This window comes from Macaca thibetana, chromosome 14 (assembly GCF_024542745.1).
Source record: "Macaca thibetana thibetana isolate TM-01 chromosome 14, ASM2454274v1, whole genome shotgun sequence".
In the NCBI taxonomy this organism is placed as follows: domain Eukaryota; kingdom Metazoa; phylum Chordata; class Mammalia; order Primates; family Cercopithecidae; genus Macaca; species Macaca thibetana.
Window position 1 is genome coordinate 89,822,843 of NC_065591.1, and position 8,875 is coordinate 89,831,717.

At 31.9% G+C, this 8,875-nt stretch overlaps 1 long non-coding RNA gene across 1 annotated transcript; it reads left to right on the forward strand.

The window, feature by feature from the left end:
* The first annotated feature begins 1,235 nt into the window (after positions 1-1,235).
* LOC126935915 (uncharacterized) lies at positions 1,236-8,522 on the forward strand. Its single transcript, XR_007719340.1, has 4 exons — positions 1,236-1,615; positions 2,732-2,869; positions 3,560-3,722; positions 8,287-8,522. It is a non-coding gene; the product is annotated as an uncharacterized LOC126935915 (long non-coding RNA).
* The last annotated feature ends 353 nt before the right edge of the window (positions 8,523-8,875 follow it).

Below are 8,875 nucleotides of genomic sequence, written 5' to 3' on the forward strand. Positions count from 1 at the left end.
AATAATTTAAACTCTTCAAACACAAATGTCAGAAGGTAAGGCATGAGTCAAAGGGTTATAAAAGTGGGACAGAGTTGTTAGGGAAAATATACACGTGTTGCCTTCTGAGCTGGTTTTTAGGTGCTCACTTCAGTTCTGTTTTTTTCTTTCATAATTTTACAGTGATTCTGTTGGTTGTGTTGAGGGTCAGTATACAGACATTTGAATTTGTACATCATTTTGAAAAAACCATGTACAAAAAGCCATATTGCGATTCTTTTCTAAGATGTTATTCCAATGACTTTCCAGCTTAATATTTGGAGGCAAATTTTTCTTAAAAGGAAATGTTGATAAGCTGTCACTCAAGTCCCTCTATAAGATATACTACATAATCACATTTTCTATCTTTCACAGCACATTAACAATGTTATCAGGAAAACTGGACTATGACTCTTAAAGGAGTCAGCATCTACACAATTCTGACAAGGAGAGCCAAGATCAAGGAGTGAATTTCTTCAGGAAACAATTAATACTAAACATCATAGGAACAGAAGTAATTTAAAATGTTCAAGACATATTAAATGCACGACTGTGGCTCCAAATTGCCATTTAGTATGCTTGTATTATAGGATATAGAAACTACTGCACACCATCTTTGCAATGTGAGGCTGATTCTTAAGGGAGTCAGCATCTCCAATAATTCAATATCTCAATATTTTTTGGTTGTACCAAAAAACAAAAACAACTAGAAAATTAAATGCTTCTAGAGCTTCTAAAAATTTGCACTTACAAAATAGTTGATAAAAATACCTCTGGATTATACAACAAGGGAGATGGAAACAACTGATAATAGATGGTATAAGCTATTAATCATATTTGGCTTATTTTTCTCCTGTTTCACCAGAGTCTGAATTCTTCTTGTTTGTATCTTCTCTGTTCTCTGCAGGTAAATCTTTCAGTTTCCTGGTTATCCACTTCTTCCCTCTTCCCGCTTTGTTTGAGCTTTTTAGTTTGAAGATTTATCCTTTCCTGTTGCTGTTTTGGGGCTCTGTTTCCACTTTTTCAGAGGAGGTTTAGCTGACAACCTCATAGATCTCCTCTGGGGTTGTCCCTGAACAACCTCTAACTCGGGCGTTTTGGCGGCAGGGAGGGTGCATGCCAGGTGCCTGTAGGCCACAGCGCCCCAAGAGCCTTCTAGAAGCTGGGCTACCTGGCGGTTGTCGCTCCTCCAACAGTCGGAGCTGCTGGGACCCTCTCACAGTAGCTTTTCAAATTGCAAGAGAGACAGTAGTTTTTAGAGAACTTTAAGACTCCTAAGAAGCTACAACTATTGTAATTGGAGTATTTTAAACATTTAAATGTATGTAAAGTTAGTATTTCCGTCTGAATTTGAATGTAGTTAGTCTAAAAACAGTTGTGGGAAATGAGAAGAGCAGGAAACTAAGAAGTTAGTGGAAGCACGCCTTGCCTCTTCCCAAACTATCTGTGTGAAGTATTACTAGATTAGTTACTAGCAGTTTGAAATGGAGGAATAAAGCTTGAGCAATTGACCGATATTATCATCCATCAACCATGATGTTTCCCACTACAAAATGGCAGTTTTGGAAAAATATTCGGAAGTAATCAGAAGAAACAGGTGAAGAATTGGGGCAGCATAAATCCTTGGATCTGTCATCCATTAGTATCATTCACAATTGTAAATCAGTTGTGTCAGGTTTTTTTTAACATATAGACACACACAATAAAATTACATGGTTTCTTTATTTGGGGGTTTAAAGGTTAAGAAAAACTAATACAGCATCAGAGAAATAATTGATTATTAAATCGATACTTAAAGCTAGAAATACATTTTTAAAGATATTCTGTAAAAGGCAAGCTGTTTTTCACATGAATTTTATTTTTCTAAAACTATTTTTCTAGATCTGAATTTTAGGGAACATGTCAAATGCAGTCACATAAAATAGAGACCTCACAGCATGAAATACTGTAGTTTTAGGCCTAAAATTGCAATTTCTAAGCAGACACATTCTGTGCCTATGAAAAAATAAGAATAAGGCTACTTAAGGGAGATTAAATTGTGTGGTTATTACTTGCAAATATAAAAAGGGTCTTATAGGTTCAGTTTTTCAGACACTAAAATTGAAAATGATGGGAATCTAGTTTTGGTATGGATGGTTGTTATAAGAATAAATATATTTTTTAACCTGACCCATTCCAACCTCCTGACAGATAATTTCTGAAGCAAATCCGAATCTGTCAAAAACCAATATTTATCCACATTCATGTCAGCTTTAGCAAGGATAAGTTGTCTAAACATTGAGGCATAGCATTCATGAGCATAAATCTTTTCTTATCCACAAACCATTAATGTAATGAATAGAAAGTAAGGTGAATTGTTAATTCTTTGCATATTTATCATGCCTTTGTGAACATCTTAGAAGCATTTTAAAATGCATTCTTTCTTAGGTTTAGTTGAAAAGCCTGCCAAAGTCTTTTTTTTTTTTTTTTTTTTAGGTTGGGGAGCTTTGTAGAGGGATTAGTAAAATTTTAAAGTAACAAATCAAAAGACACAAACAAAAAAAGCAACCACGATTTGTTCTACTGAAGGCTTATTGCCAGACTGCTTTACATGCAACTAGCTTTATATATTGTAATCATTAAAAGTGCCTGTATTGAGATATTGAACTTTATTATAGAGTATGCATGCTTATTCTTAGTATATATTCTTTCCTGTTGTTTATTTCTAAAATAGTTTTCATCTGAGTAGTTTAAGGATTCCTTGGCTGAAATAAAGGAAACCACACCAGAGAAACTACACTAGTAAAATGGGCCACTCATAAGCTTGAGGCGACAACCTAGAGCACAAGCACTTACGTGCAACCCTCTGCAGGTACAAGGTTAATCTTAAAAACCAACCATGAATCAGCACGATCTTATAGGCTCAGTACTTACTGCCCAGCATGTTTCTATCTCATTTCACATTTTTGGGAGCGAGAGTATCTAAGTTCCTGATCATGTAATAAAAGGTAGACTGTGATCCTTTAACAAAATGCCTGTGTTGAAGGCTTTAAATGGATTTGATCATGTTACAAAATGGGTAAGAGGGGGCAGGAAATTATATAGAAGTGACTAAAAACTGTAATCTCTATCAAGAACTACAGGGACATTAACAATATCTATTTTCCTATTCTTATCATTTGTTAATAATAAAAACAACTGATATCCATGGCATATTTTATGTTTACCTGTGCCCAGATACTACTGGTTTATGACTGTGTGGTGGCAAGAGTATGAGGAATACCCTGTATCACTCTCAAGAGGATTCTGGTTTGACAAATCATTATTATGATCATATACATTTCTATTGGTCATGCACATTTTTATGTGCCTTATATATATTGTCTCATTTAATCATTACAATAACATTTTAAGGTAGACACTATTCTTATCTCAATATTAAAAGCTATTAAAGCACTAGCCTCAAGCTAAGAAGTTAAAGACTGTCAAAACTAGGTTTGAATCAAGTAAGGTAGCCGTATAATCCAAGCTCCCAATTATCTATGTGTTTCTGGATCTTTAGAACACTAAGAACAGTAATTTTGGAGCTTGACCTTTTCTTCAAGCTTAAGGAAATGACAATAGGAAAATTATTCATCAACTGGTAATGGAAAGAAGATGGCTATGGTATATGTACATTGACAGAAAACAAAACTAATAAACAAACCAAGAAGTTGCCAAGCAAGGTAATCAACTTTCTGGAGTTTAACGTGTGCGTGTGTGTGTGTTTGTGTGTGTGTGTGCGCGCGTATTTTTAGCCTTGTATATTAGTTTGCTACAACTACCATGACAAATTACCACACGTATTTTTAGCCGTGTGAATTAGCTTGCTACAACTACCATAACAAAGTACCATGTACTGAAAAACTTAAACATAAATTTATTTTCTCATAATTCTGGAGACAGAAGACTGATATCATGGTGGTGACATGGTTGGTTTCTTCTAAGACTTCTCTCTTTGGCTTATAGATGGTGCTATTCTTTTGGTGTCTTCACGTGGCACTTCTGCATGTTGTTCTTTGTGTCCTAATCTCCTCTTGTTATAAAGACGCCAGTCATATTGCATTAAGAATCACCCCAATGACCCAATTTTAATTTATATTCTTTTTAATGGTCCTATTTCCAAATATGGCCACATTCTGAGTTACTCGGGGGTAGAGTTTCAACATGATAATATTAAGACAACACAATTCAGCCCATAACACTGCATAAAATAGTAACTTAGAGGGTAATTTTTTCCATGTTTCCAAGTTCTGTAAATTCTTTTTTTGTGTGTTCTCTTTAGATTATTGGACATATTACTTAAATTTTTTCTCATGCCACAAATGTGCAAAATAAAATTGGTAAGATGTTTTGGCTTGAATTTTGAGAAAAAGTATTAGTTCTATATGGAACAGATGCCTTGGATAGAATGGTAATAAAAAAACAAGAGTGGCTTGAGTTAAGCAAAACTTTTACATAAAGAATTGAATTTGTGCCAATGATCTTGCAATTGTACAAGGTCATTTAGTCTCACTAGTGCTTTTCTACTAATAGACATCTGTTTATTTCTGGAAATACGTGACATTTTCCTCTACATATACATTAATATATATCATTCTATTATAAGACATATCATTTGCATTTGATGTGAAAAAAGCTACTATTTGGCCCAGGCATAGGAAAATACAGAAAAGTTTGTCTACAACTGTGATCTCCAAACCTTGCACATAAAATTCATCTAGAATACCTGGGTCCCATTCCAGCCCTAACTTATCAGAGTATGCTAAAATGGATCCTAGGAATCTACTTTTTAAAATAATAAGCAGATTGTTCTCCTAACAAAATTAGAGAACTATTGTATTGCATGTATTTATATCAAAGATGTAAACAATGAAAATGTATGTTGTGTTGCGTAGGATATAGTTCAAGCTGATGTAACAAAGACAGCAGAAAATACAGAGGCTCAAAAAAGGCAGAAGATTAATTATTCTTATGTAAAAATCCAGAGGCAAGATTTCCAAGGTGGGGATAGAAGGAGGGCTACATCCTGGGACCAGTCAGGGACTTAGGTTCTTTGTATCTTGTTCTTTGGGAAAGAAAATAGTCAAAGCTAGCACCCCAGAATAATGCTTATGTTTTGGCCTGAAGGGAGAAATAATAAGCAAAGAACAAAACCTTTATAAATACATTATTTAAGAAGTACCCACATCTCTTCTAATTATGTCCCATTGTGCAGCACATAGTTATGTGGCAATATCTAACTTAAAAGGAAACTGGAAATGTAGTTTGTGACTAAATGGTGACATATCTAGCTAAAACACAGGATAGACATCTATTAGGTTGGTGCAAAAGTAATTGCGGTTTTTGCCATTACTTTCAGTTGCAGAAATTGCAATTACTTTTGCACCAGCCTAATACAACTAAAAATAATAATGGAAAAACTGTATACCTATAGTGGCTGTGTGTGTGTGTATACATGTGAGTGTGTGTGTTTAATGGTTGGAAACAATACAAATATCCATCAACAAAAGAATGAATAAATACTTGTATATTTATATAATGGAATAATGTTCAGCCATAAAAATGAATTATTGATACACCAAAAGACATGAATAAATACTTTAAAATATAATGTTGGAGAAAAATAGCTGAATATAAAAAAGTACATATTGATTAATTCAATATATTATATGTGAAAACTGGCAAAATGATCTACAGCAATAAAAATATAAAAATATGCCTTTATGCATTTTTAGTTTCTACAAAACAGGTGATATCATTAATGTTTTCTGATTAGTAATTGTTTTTCTTTTTTTCTTTGATCGCCCTTTCTAAAAGCTTATGAATTTTCTTAGTGTTTTTGAAAAAAATAGCTTTTTATTTTATTGTTTTTCTCTCTTGTTTGTGTCTCTATTTTACTAATCTCATCTATTATTAATATTTTCCTGATTATAGTTAATATGAGTTTAGCTTTTTTGTTCTGGAAAAAATTTAGATCATTAATTTGATCATTAACCCTTCATGTTAAATACACATGTAAATTTACAAATTTACAACTAAACCCTGTTTCAGATGCATCTCATAAATTTTGATTTTTAAAATATTTTTCTTCAATTGAAAATATTTTCTGCTTTCTGTTGATATTTCTTTTCTTGACCTCTTTTTAAGTTTAATATCCACATATTTGTGGACTTAGCAATTTTTGTCGTTGATTAATAGATTAGTTTTTTCATCATTAAAGAACATTCGTTTTTTAAGATTTCAATAACTTTAAATTACTAAAATGTGTTTTGTGGCCAATAGGCTCTCTTGTATTTACGAATATTCCATGTGTATTTGGATAGACTATGAACCACTATTATAATATTATGTAGAATGTTCTATAAAAAATGGACTTTAAGTTGGTTAGTGATATTATTCAAATCTTCTTTATTAATGCAGAATTTTGTCTATATTTACCATGAATTGTGTTTTTACCCATCTTACACTCTGTGACTTCAATTGAAGTCCTCAAAACATTTAAAATTAATATAATTACCTAGGTAATTTGGCAAAATTTGTGAATTTTGCCATTTAATTTTCAGTTGTTTAATCCGTTTCTGTACTTCCCACTTTTTCTGTGTCCTTTTATTTAAATAAATATTGTGATTGCATTTTATAACCATCTTTTTCTTATTAGCTATACTTCTTTATTATTTCATTAGAATGTACATCCTATATTTTTAACTTATCACAGTCAAGTTTAAATGATATACAACTTCATTTACAGTGTGAAAATCTTGCTAATATACACATCAATTTCTCATTGACTTCTATTATACTGTTGGTGACATACAATTTCCATATATGTATTAGTATATTTATTATATATATAGTATATATAAGTATGTATGTAGTATATATATGTGTGTATATATAGTATATATAAGTATATGTGTGTGTATATGTATATATGTGTGTATACATATGTATAAACCCCAAATATATTGCTACATTTGCATCAATGATTAGAAAAATGTTCTATATTTCCTGATATTTTTGCCATGTTCATCATTCTTTATTCCTTTGTTTAGACACAAATTTTAAAATCTGGTGAAAAAATCTACCTTGGTTTTTCTTTCCTCTTCTTTCTTTTTCTTTCCTTTTTTTTAGTGCAAGTCTATCTGCTGACAGTATATTTTCTCAGCTTTACAGCTTTTGCTTTTCTTAAAATGTATTTGTTTTATGTCAGCTGAATTTCTTAAAATAATTTGAGTGTAGAATTCTAAGTTGACTTTTTTTCTCTCAGTATTTTAAAAACATCACTCCTTCACATCTAACGTAGTTTTTGACAGTAAGCCACCAGAACCTTTTATTATAAAATGTTCTTTTTCTCTGGTTGTTCACGGAAAAGAATGTTTAGTGGACATTAATTCATTCTATGACAACCCTTATCATTACTTAGTATATTCATTTATATGAAGTCATTTGACAGCTTAATATAATCATAACAATGCCATCCTATGCATTTTGATTCAGTTCCATTTTGATTTAGTTCAATTAATTTAAACATTTCAGAATTTCTCTCCCTGAAATGTTTGAATTTTCAAAATGAGAAATCATTTGCAATTTGCCTATTAGCAACCTGATATTTTCTGGCCGATTAATCAGTACTTGTAAAGCAAATGCAATTGTAGAGGGGTATCTTCTATGTGAAGAATAGTTGGTGTCATTTCCCCAAAGCACAATGTACTGTACTATCATGCCTGTTTGATCTCTCTCCTGTTTTTTATTAAGTCTGGAATGTCATTTCCATTTTTGGCTGAGTGAAAAATTCTTACCAATTCTTTAAGTTCATAGTCAAGATGATTCTCAATGATTCTTCACAGATATACCATTCGCATTTATGAAGCTTTCCCTAATTTTTCTCAACTTCCCTGTCCCATCTATAGGCAGTTAGTGCTCCTTTATATTCCCTTAGTACTATTTACACCACTATTTTATATCATAATATAAGTAGTTGTTGCTAGTAACTTGACCTTACTATACTGTATATTTAGTATACTCTCCAATATTGAAACAGTGTTACATTGAATTTAATATCTGTAATAACTATAGTAGTAGGTACAAATAGTAGATGCTGAAGAAAGTGTTGTTGCTTTTTTTATTGTGGGCTGTTTTTATGTGTAACCTATTTTTCTTTCCTTATTTCATGCAGAAAAGTTGCTTTTATTCTACAAAAGGTTTTTCTTTTTCTTTTTCTTTCTTTTTTTTTTTTTTTTTTTACAGGTTCAGATATGTTTGTTACATTCTGTGGAGACAGAGAAGAAAAACTAGATCTAAAGCCTGGCCAGCATGGTGAAATGCTATTTCTACTAAAAATACAAAACTTAGCCAAGTGTGGTGGCACACACCTGTAGTTCCAGCTACTTGGAAGGCTGAAGCATGAGGATCATTTGAACCCAGGAGGTGGAGGTTGCAGTGAGCTGAGATTGCACCACTGTACTCTAGCCTGGGCAACACAGCAAGACCCTGTCTGAAAAAAAAAAAAAAAAAGAAAAACTAGATTTTATAAATAATAACTTTCGATTTTCATCCAGTGAAAATATTATTTTCTTATAAACTATATATGTATAATAGTAGTTATATTTCTTAACATACATAATCATACACATACTTTACATATAAATACCTAAAATCGATGGCACTGAGACAGAAAGTATTTTCATTTTATTGATAAGAAAATTAAAGCTCTCAAATTTAATTGCCTGGAAATATTTACAAATCTTTGTGCAAATTATACTTGACAACACTAGGAACTGTATTATTATTACATTCTCTATCTATAACAGCTAAGCCAAAATAAATGATAAGTCTG